Source organism: Zingiber officinale, chromosome 4B (genome assembly GCF_018446385.1).
Source record: "Zingiber officinale cultivar Zhangliang chromosome 4B, Zo_v1.1, whole genome shotgun sequence".
NCBI classification, from domain to species: Eukaryota; Viridiplantae; Streptophyta; class Magnoliopsida; order Zingiberales; family Zingiberaceae; genus Zingiber; species Zingiber officinale.
Genome location: NC_055993.1, coordinates 118,679,802 through 118,693,517, shown reverse-complemented (window position 1 = coordinate 118,693,517; position 13,716 = coordinate 118,679,802).

The following is a 13,716-nucleotide window of genomic DNA, read 5'->3' as shown; positions in this document are numbered from 1 at the left end:
CCTCGTAGCATTGGGTAGAAAGTTTGACTATGTGCCAAAGGCTTAACTTTTTAGAGTAAGAAGTCAAACAACTGTGTGCCCCGAGCGGCCAGGCAGGGGCTTCTCAGGCACAGCTGGAGCAAATAAGCGCTGAGATGGCTCAATTAAGGGCCGATCTGAGTAAGAGCTCCGAGTAGCTGGAGGCGGAGAAGAGCAAAGGCGTCGAGCAGGCTGTACAATTGGCTTGACTTGATAAACAGGTCAGCTCCTTCGAGTCCAAGCTCAATTTGGCCAACACCAGGAAGCTTCGGGCCATCGAGGACTTGTAGATCAAAAGCAAGGAGTCTCGGGTGTTGGCCCAAAATCTGATAGATCAGATGCGAGCGATAGGGGGGGTGAATATCGCTTCTTTTAAAACTTTTCTTTTACTTTGTAAATTAGAATCGTGCAGCGGAAAATAAGAAAAGAGACAAGTTCTTTTACTTCGTTCGGAGCCTAGCTCGACTCCTACTCGAAGGCCTGCGATCCTTGATCGCACCGATGGGCAATCCACTATAACCCTTCTTTCCGAGATCCTCGGAAAGAAGCAGATCATACAAATGAGTAAGATAATAACAACCCTACTATCTTACTGAAGCAATAATACAATGCAAGTTTAATAAATAATATACCGACAAGATGTAGAAATGGACGCTTGGTCGGTACTTCCGAAGTAGCTTGAAGAGTTGTAGTGAATCTTGCAGTATAAGTAGCTTGTGCGGAGAAGAGCCTTTTGATAATCAGTAGTGTTCTATTAAGCATCAGATCTCGAGCTCCTTTTTATAAGTGCCACTGTCGTTCGGTCGACCGATCAGGCCGAATCTATAAAACAGAGTTAAACAATATTCCTGCAAAACAAAGGTTAGCACAGTAATATAATGCATGAGTAATATAGACAGTAGAACTGTCTTGATCTCAACTTGAAAACTTTCCCGGTTTCTTCAATGGGATTAGCGACCTAAGGTTGTTCCCTTTAGGAACCCGACTTCACTGTCGTTCCTCCAGTTGCATACCTCAACTTACCTGCCAAACATTGGTCCTCCAAACCTATTTGGACTTTTGCTAGCTCAGTGTCTGATCGCCCTATCCACTAAGACTTTTCTTGCAATACTACATTAGCCAACAACAATAATAGTAATACATAATACAATGGTAAACCTAAACCTAGATTTACCGAGATCCGCTGGTCCGGTCGACCGCACGCGGTCGACCGGAAACCATCTGAACAACATTGCTTGGAGTTCACTCCTCCAAGACTTCTCGTTACCTAAGGTTACCACCCCCTAGGATTTACTTCATCTGGCTTCACTTACCAGAACCTAAGGTTACCACCCCCTAGTATTTTCTCCACTTGGCTTCACTCACCAAGACTCAGTATTCGGCTACCCAAGGATTAAGTCCTCCAGACCTATCCACCTGGCTTCCATGATATATCAAGATTTCCTTTACCTAGCTTACAACTAGGACTCAGTATTCGACTACCCAGGGATTAGGTCCTCCAGACCAATCCACCTGGCTTCCACGATCTACAGAGATTTCTCCCCTTGCCTAGCCTACAACTAGAACTTCCCTTGATCAAGCTTCATACTTTAACATACTTAAACATATTTGTCTGACATTAAAACCTTGGAGGTCTATTGCACCAACAAAATCCAATGGAGGTGGGGGCCACATTGAATGTCGAGCGGGATGGATGATCGGCTGACCAGACCGCAGCGAAGACCCATCTCGCCGCAAAAGATGAAGAGCTGGCCAAGTTGAAGGAAGAGCTTAAGGCCTCCCGAGTGGCCTTAGAGACTTATCAAAGAGCCAAGTCGAGCAGGTTTAATCTCATGAAGTAGGCCTACATCTCCTCGGACACTTTTAACAACAAGGTCGCCAATCGGGTACTTCGTCTATTTAACCTTGTTATCGACGGGACTCTCAATCAACTGAAGGAAGGCAACTACCTCCCCACCGCTTTGACAAGCAAGATCATTAGCCGGGACAAGTTGACTGAGTCGCTGCCCAATGATGTTTTAGATTATCTTGAGTGAGCCTGCTCGTGCGAGTTTTACTTCTGTAATTTTTTTAAGTATCAATGAATGATAGTTTGTTTGGTGAATTGTTATTTTTCATTGTCCCTTTCTGGCCGTTCGACATCAAGTGTTGTCACGCAAACTGAAGTGTGGGCTCGTGTTCTTCCGATCGGCAACGGGTTATCTATTTTCTTAGCCGATCGATCAATTCTGATTTTAAGGTCGTTGTTCGATCGTTTCATGCCGTAGATGTGGGTTTAAGGTCGCCACTCGACCGTCGATGAAGACATGAGTTTAAGGTCACCGCTCGACCATTGGTGAAGACTAGAGTTTATAGTCACCGCTCGACTTAATTTGTCTGCCCGACTCATGAGTCTGGAATTCTTGTAATTTATTCATATTTGTCTTGCATTTGGAAGACATGTACGCACATACAGGTAAATATTATTATTCACACACCTCTTACCCGACCCTATAGGATTGGAGGTGGTTCGCACTCCACGGTCGTTTGAGTCATCTTCCGTCTTCATCTTCCAAATAATATGCTCCTGAGCAGAGTTTTTACACGACCTTATAGGGTCCCACCCATGGAGTTTCAAGTTTGGTGACATCGCCAGCCGACTTTATCTTCTTCCACACTAGATCGTCGACCTGGAAGGACCGTGAGATAACCCTCCGGTTGTAGCTCTGCTTCATCCGTTGTCGGTATGGCATCGACCAAACGGCAACCTTGTCTAGTGTTTCGTTGACCAAGTCTAGATCCATCAGTCTCCGCTCGTCGTTCTCCTCATCATAGTGCTGTACTCGATCGGACTCCACTCCAACTTCTACCGGGACTAGTGCTTCACCGCCGTACACTAGATGGAATGACGTCACGCCAGTCACCTCCTTAGGGGTCATGCACAGGGCCCATAGGATGCTAGGGAGTTCGTCGGCCCAACTGCCTCCTACGTGGTCGAGCCGAGCTCGTAATCATTTGAGAATCTCCCGATTGGTGACTTCCGCTTGGCCGTTGCTTTGGGGGTAAGCCACTGAAGTGAAGGCTTGTTGGATACCATAGCCTTCACACCATTCTTTGAGCCTCTGACCGACGAATTGCCTCCAGTTGTCTGAGACGAGTCGTCGGGGGATGCCGAACCAACACAAGATACTTTGCCAGACGAACTTGATGACCATATGTTCACTTATTTTTGTCAATGGTTCAGCCTCCACCCATTTTGAGAAGTAGTCCACAGCAACAAGCAGAAACTTCAACTGAGTTATCACCATAAGAAATGACCCAACGATATCCATGTCTCATTGGTCGAACGGACAGGACACCGTGGATACCTTCATCTCTTTGGTTGGCTAGTGTGGGATGCTGTGATATTTCTAGGCTAATGAATGGTCGCCCGGATGATTCCCATAGGAGCCTTGATGTACTTCTTGGAGGATGTACTCAATGTCTTCCGATTCGACACACTTGATCAGGGGCCTAAAAAGGCTCATTTGTAGAGTTAATCTCCGATCAATGTAAATCGTCCGACCCTTTTCTTCAATAGATGATCGGCCTCCTGATCAGACGGTGTTACACCCGATTAGAGAAATTCGATGAATGATGTCCTCCAATCGTTTGGGAAGGAGGTTTTCTGTCCAATCAATGTGCACCACCAGTAAGACCTGCTCGATCGGGCGTTCAATCACGATCATCGTTAACGAGCTAGCCAATTTGGCTAAGTCATCTGCCGAATGATTATCTGATCGGGGGATCTTTTGTATAGTGACTTCTTGGAAACTTGCTCTCAGTTTTTTTGAAGACTTCTGCGTAGAGCTTGAGTTGGGAGCTATTTATTTCAAATGTCCCTGACAACTACTGAGGGCTAGCTGAGAATCTGAATAAATGAGGACCTTTGTGGCCCTGATGTGCCACGCTGCCTGTAAGCTGACAATTAACGCTTCATGCTCGACTTTATTATTGGTGGCCCGATATTCCAGACGAACGGAGAACTGTATTCAATCTTCTCTTGGTGAGATCAACAGTACGCTGATCCCGCTCCCTTGCCGGGTGGAAGATCCACCCACATATATTCTCTAAGTTGCTTCAGGTTCTACGTTCTGGACTTCTGTGATAAAATCAGCTAAGGCCTGAGCATTTAATTATCGTTCGGGGTTGATATTGAATATCAAACTTGCTTAATTCAGTTGTCCATTTGATCAGTTGCTCGGGCGTTTCTGGGTTGAGGAGGACTTTTACTAGGGTATTGTTGGTCATGATGATGATCGGGTGAGCAAGAAAGTATGGACGGAGTCTCCAAACGGTAAGCACCAAAGCATAAGCTAACTTTTCCAGACCAGTATAATGAGATTCAACTTCTTTCAATATATGGCTTAAAAAATACACAGGCTATTGTTCATGGTCATTCTGCTTAACCAATGCCAATCTGATCGCATGCTCAGTGGATGACAAATAGATCTAGAGAGGCTCTCCGGTGCTCGGCTTAGCTAGCACAGGCAAGGAGTTAAGATACTCCTTGAGTTCTTCCAAAGTCGGGTCACACTCTGCATCCATTAGAATCTTGTAGCTCGGTACAATACTTTGAAGAATGGTAGACTCCGATCAGACGACTTAGAGATGAACCTTGAAAGCATGGTGATCCATCTGGTCAACCGTTGGGCCTCCAAATTGTGAGGCAGAGGCGTGTCTTGCAGGGCCTTAACCTGTAACAACCCACCTTCTACACTACTACTACTTTCTAAAGGTGGACGCTACTTAACTACTAACTCTACTTAACCGGTGTGATTAAAAACCACATGGAAACCCTACCGAAAAATTTCGATAGAATCTCCCCTGTACCGGTGACATTAAACTGATATACAAACACTGTATACATCAGCCACAGGCGGCTGGAACATATATCAGACAACCACGCAGTTTATATATATGAAAAAGAATCAAAATACTGAAAGAAATAATTCTATCAATGCATGATAAAAACACTCCAATGAAAATAGCATATACAAGTTCTAAACTCTTTTAACAATTCGACGGAAGCAATCTTAATAATTATTTTTAAGCTAAGTCCCAAGATCTCTCCATAGTCCTGGCATCACACCGTCACAGCATCTCCTTGTCGCCTTCCTTCTTATACTTTTCCTCTATCTTTTATCTGCAGTAGGAGGAAGTGCATTCTATAAGCATAAAGCTTAGTGAGCGCTATCTAACTTACAAAAACTCGATATGAATGAATATAAATAAAAACATGCTAAAACTGAATACTAACATATAAAGCTACTCATGCTCATAAATAGCAAAGGAATCATACTAACTGAAAAGCTAACATATAAAGCTAAACATGCTCATCAACTAGCAAATAAATAACATGTAAGAAACTGAACAGGTAAAAGCTGCTAGCATAAAAGAAAGCTAAACTTGCTGATCTTTAAAACAAAGTGAAACTTTCTTCATTTACTCTAAACTTATTCTTTTATTTCACTTGTTTAAAATTTATACTTTAATACTTGAAAATAATAATCAACTTCTCTTGGGCCCAGGCATAGTACCATCTTATGCGTGTTCCCTAATAGGTTGGTGTAGCGAGCCGCCAATCCTAAAATAGCAGACCTTGGTCTACCAGGGCCAAGACCTTGGAATTGGACACCTAGATTTGTTTAACGACAACCTTGGAAGTCGGGTACTAGCCTCTTCTTAAAAGTAAAATACTTTTTATCTTAAATACTTCTTCTTTAAATGCCTTGGCATTTTAATAACATCCTATGTGCCAAAATCCCTAAAGTCTTGACTTTGGGATTTACCTAAGGCCTTGGCCTTTTTCTTTCTTTTCTTTACTCATACTCCTCATACTCCTTGATTAGAGCTTATTAGAATCCCGTAGATATATCTAACAAGTGTTGGATTACAACCAACCAAGCATGCTATATAAAAATAACATAAGGGAAGCAGATCTGAACTCTCTAAGCATGTTATAAACAAAGCAAAAAGAAAGCAACTTTGAACTTACTAATCATGCTTTAAAGTAGAGCACAAGAAAGTAACTTTAAGCTTTCTAAACATGCTGTAAAATAGGGCAAAAGAATGCAACTGAAAAACTAGAAAATCTGTTCATGTACATCTATTGCTACACAAACAGAAATGCAAATAAAGAGAAGTTGTTTTAAGCCCTAAACAAAATTGTTCTTGCTTGCAAATATGTGATTAAAGAGAAGCTGTTCTAAGCTCTAAACAGAGCTGTTCATGCTTGCAGAAATGCAAATAAAACTAGGATGCTAAGGCTGAGATGCTAATTAAGGTAACAAGGAAGTCTAAGATTGATATACTTAATTCCAAAGCTGTTCTTTTCATTGCAGCAAGAAGAAAATCCAACAAGAGCTATAAATCTACAGCATTTCATGCTCTAACAATTCAATAAAAGGTCTATAGCTAATATGGACCCAAAACATGCTTGTTCTTCTTGTTATGTTCCCCGGCACAAACCAACCAGAAAGTACTGCTGTAACTAAAATCTTTGCAAACATGTTCACAACATAAAGCAACAGAATTCTTCAAGTTTACTTCAAAACAACCCGGAACCATAGTCCAATTCCCTGTTTAGTGCCACGGTAGAAATCAATGAGAGCAAAACACTCCACTTACTTAATCCATAAATTTAGCATGCTTAATATGTATGCTACAGAAGGTAAGGAATGAAAGGGAAAACCCTAGCTTATAATTCTGTTCAACAGCAACCCAAGCTTACTCCAAAGGGAAACCCTAGCATTGAAAACTGAAACCTATTGCCCTACATGGTAAATTCGGCCCAGCACCCTTAGGATAGCAAATTAGCACAGCAAAACCGAAAACAAGGAACGAAAATCTCGAAGCTATCCTACTGCAGGTGAGTAGCAACTCACATCGCTGTTCTTGAACTTACAACCGGAGAAAAGAACTCCAAAGCTTCTAGGTTTCGGGTGAAGATGAAGATCTCGGTGATTCCTTCCTTTCCGCGTGTTCTCCTTGACGAGGAGAGCTCGGTTCCGCAAGAGCTTGTGGAAATTCCCTTCGGCCGGCCGTCGGGGACGAAGCTGGCTTCGTTTTTCTTCCGCTCGGGCAGAATCGGCGCACGCACGGGATGGAAGAAGGGAGAAAAGATGGGATTAGGTCACGGGAAAAACACTTAACCCTTTATAACCTAAGTTTTATTTTTGCCCTTTACAATAACTTAAATATATCTCGCTACATACTTAGTTAACAAATCACGCGCAGCCCAGTTGGTTGGCTGCACTCGGTTAAGTCAAGTTCGACCGGAGGTCTTAGGTTCGAGTCTCTATTTTCACATTTTTGGTCAAAACTTCTTTCTTTTTGTAAATATACTAAACGACCTCCAAAAATTACGTAAAAATACTCTAAAAATTTCTAAAAATCTCTAGAATATTTTAAAAGTATTTCCAATTATTTTTATGGACTTTTAAAACTTGAAATAGGGAAAATTGGGTCGTTATATAACCCTACTTGGATTTGCCTCGATCTCCCACTCGGTCACGATATACCCGAGAAAATGACCGCTCCTTGCACCGAACATGCACTTGCTGGGGTTCAACTTCATTCCATAGGTTCTTAAAGTTTGGCACGTCTCCTCAACGTCCACACATAAGTTAACCACTCGGAGGGATTTTATTAGTATGTCATCGACATAGACTTCCATGTTTCGGCCGATCTGCCTGCAGAACACTTTATTCATCAGCCTTTGGTAGGTTACTCCAACGTTCTTCAATCCGAACAACATGATGTTATAGTAATATGTTCCATCGACTGTGATGAAACTGACATTTTCTTGATCTTCTCAGGCGAGTGACACTTGGTGGTAGCCCTAGTATGCGTCGAGTATGCATATTAATTCACAACCCATTATGGAATCCATCATTTGGTCTATCCGAGGCAACGGATAGAAGTCCTTCAGACATGTCTTATTTAAGTCACGAAAGTCGATGTAGACCCGACATTTTTTGCTTGGCTTGGGGACCAATACCACGTTAGCGAGCTAACTTGGGAATTTGACTTCTGTATATGGCCGCCTTCAATAATTTTTCTATCTCCACCTGGATGATCAAATTCTGCTTCAGGCTGAAGTCTCTCTTCTTCTGTTTAACCGACCGAAAGTCCGGTTAGACATGTAGCTCGTGTTGAGCCACATTCAGAGAAATGCAGGATAATTTGTGCGTCGACTAGGCGAACACATCATAGTTTCGTCTGAGGCAGGTGATCAGCTCTGCTTTTTTTCTTGCTTTCCAGATCGGCGATAATAAAGATTGTCGCCTCCAATCGGTTTGGATGGATCTGGACCTCCTCCTTCTCATCGTAAACCAGAGCAGGAGGCTTCTCCATGATAGCGCTCACCTCCAAGTGCGGTGTCTTTCGGGCAGCTCGTGCTTCCGCTCTGACCATCTTGACGTAGCAACGCCAGACGACCAACTGATTGCCTCTGACCTCGCCCACCTTGTATCCCACCGGAAACTTGATTTTCTGGCAAAAAGTGGATACCACTACTTAGAACTCATTCAGCACCGGTCGACCCAAAATTACATTATAAGCTAACGGCGCATCCACCACGATGAAATTGGTCGTCCGTGTTCTCTTCAGTAGCTCTTCCCTGAGTGAGACGACCAGGCACAATTGGCCGATCGACAACACTTCGTTGCTAATGAACCGATAGAGTGGAGTCGTCATGGGCAGTAATTGCCTTGGTCGATTTGCAACTGATCGAATGCTTTCTTGAATATGATGTTCGCCAAGCTTCCTGTGTCAACAAAGGTACGATGAATAATATAATTATCTATTACCGCTCGGATAATCAGGGCGTCGTCATGAGGGATCTCTACCTCCTCTAAATCCTTCAGACTGAAACTGATCTCAGGTTCTTCGACCTTTTCCTTGCTGTAGCCGACCGCGTGAATGCCAAGCCGCTGACCGTGCGACTTTCTCGCTCGATTGGAATCACTGTCGGTGAGCCCCTCGGCGATCATTCCTATCTCACTCTGAGCAGCGTTGCTCCTATTTTCTTCCTCTTGAGTTAAGGGTTGTCTCTGTTCGGCTTGCTCCCGAACAGGACTTGGATTGTTCCGTCGTTGAGATTGATTACAACGTGGTTCGACCGCTGTCCTTTCGTCTTCCCTTTGCCCAGCTGATCAGCGCCTATATCTTCAATCGAGTGACGATGATTGATGATGCTGCCTTCTTGGGGCTGGTCTACTGGCCAGGTAGCAGTCCTGAGTATTATGAGTCGTCGATTGATGGAATGAGTAAAACATTGACGTCCATATTTTGCCTCTAGAGGCCTTTGGGCGTCCGACCCTAACGTGCTGCACGACATGCGTCTTAGGCTCGTGTTGTGGTTGAGTTCCTCCCAATCGGGGCCCTTTAGGAGGCTGATGGCTGCTCAGTTGACGCTGCTTAGATGCCACCACTGGTTGCCTAGGGTTCTTCTACATTGATGTATTTATTGGCCCTTTTTTGTAGATGGGCAAAGTCCTTTGGCAACTTCCGAATGAGTGACCAGAAGAATTCTCCTTCAGTGAGCCCCTGAGTGAAAGCATTTACCAATACATCCAAGGAGACCACCGAGATGTCCATCGCCACCTAATTGAAGTGTTGGATATATGCCCTCTCGGGACCCTTGCTTCAGTGAGAATAGATTTACGCTCGTCTTCTAGTAGCGGTGACTGCTAGCAAAGTGATATAGAAAGGCCGCTCAAAAGTCTTTGAAGTTGTTGATCGAGCCACTCGGCAAACGGTGAACCAGCGTTGTGTTGATCCATATAATGTGGTAAGGAAGACTCGGCATTTTACCCTGTCCATGTATTGGTGCAGCGTGGCTGCGTTGTCAAACTTGGCTAGGTGGTCGTTGGGGTCGGTCACCCCATTATATTCCCCAATCGTCAGTGGGGTGTAGTGCTTTGGAAGAGGGTCATTTAGAATCCCCTCTGAAAACTGTTGATTGACTCGTTCAGACAAGTCATCCTCCCTGAGTTTCCTTTTTCTTGTGTCTTGAATGGGTGCCTCATTAGAGGATGATCCTCGATCTTTATCTGCTCGGCCCCTCTCTGTTGGAGCCCATAATAGGATCGACGCATTAGGGGCTTCCCTATAGGTGTCGATCGACATCTTATTCAGTTCTCGAGCGAAGTGTTGTTCATCCTGCCGCCCCACTATTAAGGCTGGAGGTTCTTACACTTGACAATCGACCAGCTCTTGTGGTTGTTGTTACTCCACTATCTTTGCCGCTCGGGCTTGTATTAGTGTGTCGAGCTCCTCTTGCATTAGTGTTACCGTTGTGAATCGTCCAGCGTCTTCCATCTTCCTATTTAGATGCGGGAATGATTCCCACCGACGACACCAAAATGATCCTATTCGGGACATGAAGCTGGAAAGCCGGGAAGGTGACAGCTCTGCTAACTTGATGGGAATCTCGCTCCTACCTACAAGACAAAACCAAATCAGGGAAGAGGTCCCTAGCATTGGCCCTCCGACACTTAAGTCAAAGACAGAAAGGAAAATGGAAAATGATAGAGATGAAGACTCTTAGGGTGTGTTTGGTTTGTGTGTTTTTCATTTTCATTTTCTGAAAAACACGTGTTTCTGAAAAATGGTATTTGGTTTGCATTTTTCGTGTTCGTTTTCTAAAAAACTAGATAGCGTTTTCTAGAAAAATAGAGAATGACAAAAAGTCATTTTCTATTTTCTAGAAAACGCGCATTTTCCAGAAAATGAAAATGGAAAATGTGCAAACCAAACACACCCTTATTTTTCTTGCCTTTTCCTCATACCTAACATGCCCTTTTTGTTGGGTGCTACTCGGAATTCCGTTTTATTTCCCCTGTACAAAAATTTATACAAGTACAAAACTTTTCCTAACAACCTATGTGTTCTTCAAAAGTTAAACTTGGATTGCAAACGAAACATAACATTATTAATCCAAGTTCAACTCATGTGTTCTTCATAAGTTAAATCATATTACAGAAATTGATTAAATATCTATTTCAAGGATTGGCTTCCAGGTCGTTGGCGAGGCAGTCGACCTTCTTGGTTATGAGATCATCCACCACTTCCTAGATAAAGCCTTTCAAAGAAATTGAATATTTAAACTCCTTACAGTAAACCCTAAGTTTAACTACAGAGAACTCAATTGAAGCATAAAATCGATAGCCTCTTGTGTTGGTATTTCAGGATCCATACAAAGAAAAACTAAACTAGTTTCGCTGCGGAATAAAGAACTAGTTGTACCTTTCTTCATAGACAAAGACCTCTTGATCTTCTGCTATATTCCTCTCCTCCTCTTGGGCGTCATGTGGGCGACGATCTACCAAGACAAAGCACCCGAACCTTTTCTTCTTCTCCTCCAAGCACCACCGACCACAAAGACTGAAGCAAGGTGCCACCGGCCTCAAGAGAAAGAAAACAATAGAAGAGGGTCGGCCACACAAGAGAATAAAAGAGAGAGAGCTTAGGTTATGTTTTTGGGCACCACCCTCTTCCTCTTTTATATTCTTTGCTAGTGGCTAAAAAAGAAAAGTTTTAACAAAATTTTCCTTTTATTTACTATTGTGGATGGTTACAAAAAAGAAAAGATTTTAACAAAATTAAAATCTCCATTTTAAACCATTGTAAATAGCTATAAAAGGAAAGATTATAACAAAACTTTGTTTTAAACAAAATCTTCCTTTTATTCCTATAATGGTTGGTTACAAAAAAAGAGGAAAGATTTTAACAAAATTAAAATCTCTCTATTAAACCATTGTAGATAACTATAAAAAAGGAAAGATTTTAACAAAATTAAAATTTCTTTTTTAATCTTTTGTAGAAAGTTATAAAAGGAAATATTTTAATAAAAATTTATTTTAAATAAAAACTTCCTTTTCTCTTCTATTATGGTTGGCCCCATGCTTGGGCACCAAGCATGGCTTAGTCGGCCCACCTCTTGGGCACCAAGCAAGGCTTGGTCGGCTCTTTGCTTAGGCACCAAGCAAGGATGTGGCCGGCCCCTCACTTGGGTAGGAAGGAAAATCAAAACGGATGAATGTGAGGCTTTATAGAGGCTACAACAAGGACCGAGAGGAGGAATTGGTTTTGGCCTCCTGATGAGCTTGAGCTTCCTGTGTTCGACCCGAACACCCAACTCAAGTTCATCAACAGTAACTCATGTTGGTTGCTACTCGGAAAACCTATAGGTTCCACTGTACAAAAATTTTGTACAAAGGTCTGAACCTTTTCCTAGCTACCATGTGTTCTTTTAAATTAAATTTTGGATCGCCTGCGGAACTTAACACGTTTGATCCAAAACTTAATCTATTTGTTCTTTTAGGTTTTGACTTGGATCTCCTGCGGAACTTAACACGTTCGACCCAAGTCTCCTTAAGTTATTAATTCCATTAAATATTAATTTCCATAATTGGTTCCCAGTACTGACGTGGCGAGACACATGGCCTTCTTGGATATGGGAGCAACCACCACCGACTAGACACGTTTGATCCAAAACTTAATCTATTTGTTCTTTTAGGTTTTGACTTGGATCTCCTGCGGAACTTAACACGTTAGACCCAAGTCTCCTTAAGTTATTAATTCCATTAAATATTAATTTCCATAATTGGTTCCCAGTACTGACGTGGCGAGACACATGGCCTTCTTGGATATGGGAGCAACCACCACCGACTAGACAAAACCTTTTATAGAAATCTAATATTTAATTTCCTAAAATAACTTTAGGTTAACCAAAGAGAACAATCAAATCACAAGGAAAAGAAAAACCAAAAGAACACAACATCGAAAAACATATTCAAAATTCTAGAACGTAAGCCTCTTGTATTTGGTATTATTTCCATAAATAACTAGCATGATGCGGAAAGAAAAATTACTAGTTATACCTTGTAGAAAAACCTCTTGATCTTCTACCGTATTCCTCTTCTAACCTCGGACGTTGTGTGGGCAACGATCTTCCGAGATGAGAAACCACCAACCACCTTCTTCTCCTCCTAGCTAGGTTCGGCCACAAAGAAAGAAACTTCACCAAGGAAGAAAATCAAAACACTAACCAAGCTGCAAGAGATGCTAGCTTCCTCTCCTTCTTCTTCTTCTTCTCCAAGTAGTATCCGGCCACCACAAGAGCTCCAAGCCTTTAAGAGAGGTTCGGCCACCACAAGAGGAAGAGAGGGAGATGATGATGATGATGGCCGGCCACACCAAGGAACAAAAGAGGGAGAGAAAATAATAGAGGTTGTATCTCATGAAGGCACCCTCACCCCTTCTTTTATATTCCTTGGCCTAGGCAAATTAGGAAATTTAATCACAATAAAATTTCCTCAATTTCCTTGACATGATTTAATTGAGAAAAATAAAATAAAATTTCCCAATTAAATCTACATTGGCCGGCCACATCATTGGAGAACAAATTGGACAAGTTTCAATCAACAATTAAAACTTCCTAATTTGTTTTCGGAAATTTTAAAAAATAAAATTTCTCTTTAAAAATCTCTTCATGGTTGATAAAAGGAAATTTATATAATTTTAATTTTATCAACATGTGAATAATTTTAAAGAGAAAATAAAATATCTCACCAATCTACAAATAAGGAAAGAGATCTAATCTCTTTCTTTAATCTTTTGTAGATCTTTTATAAGAGAGATATTTTAATTTAAATTCTCTTTAATAAATTA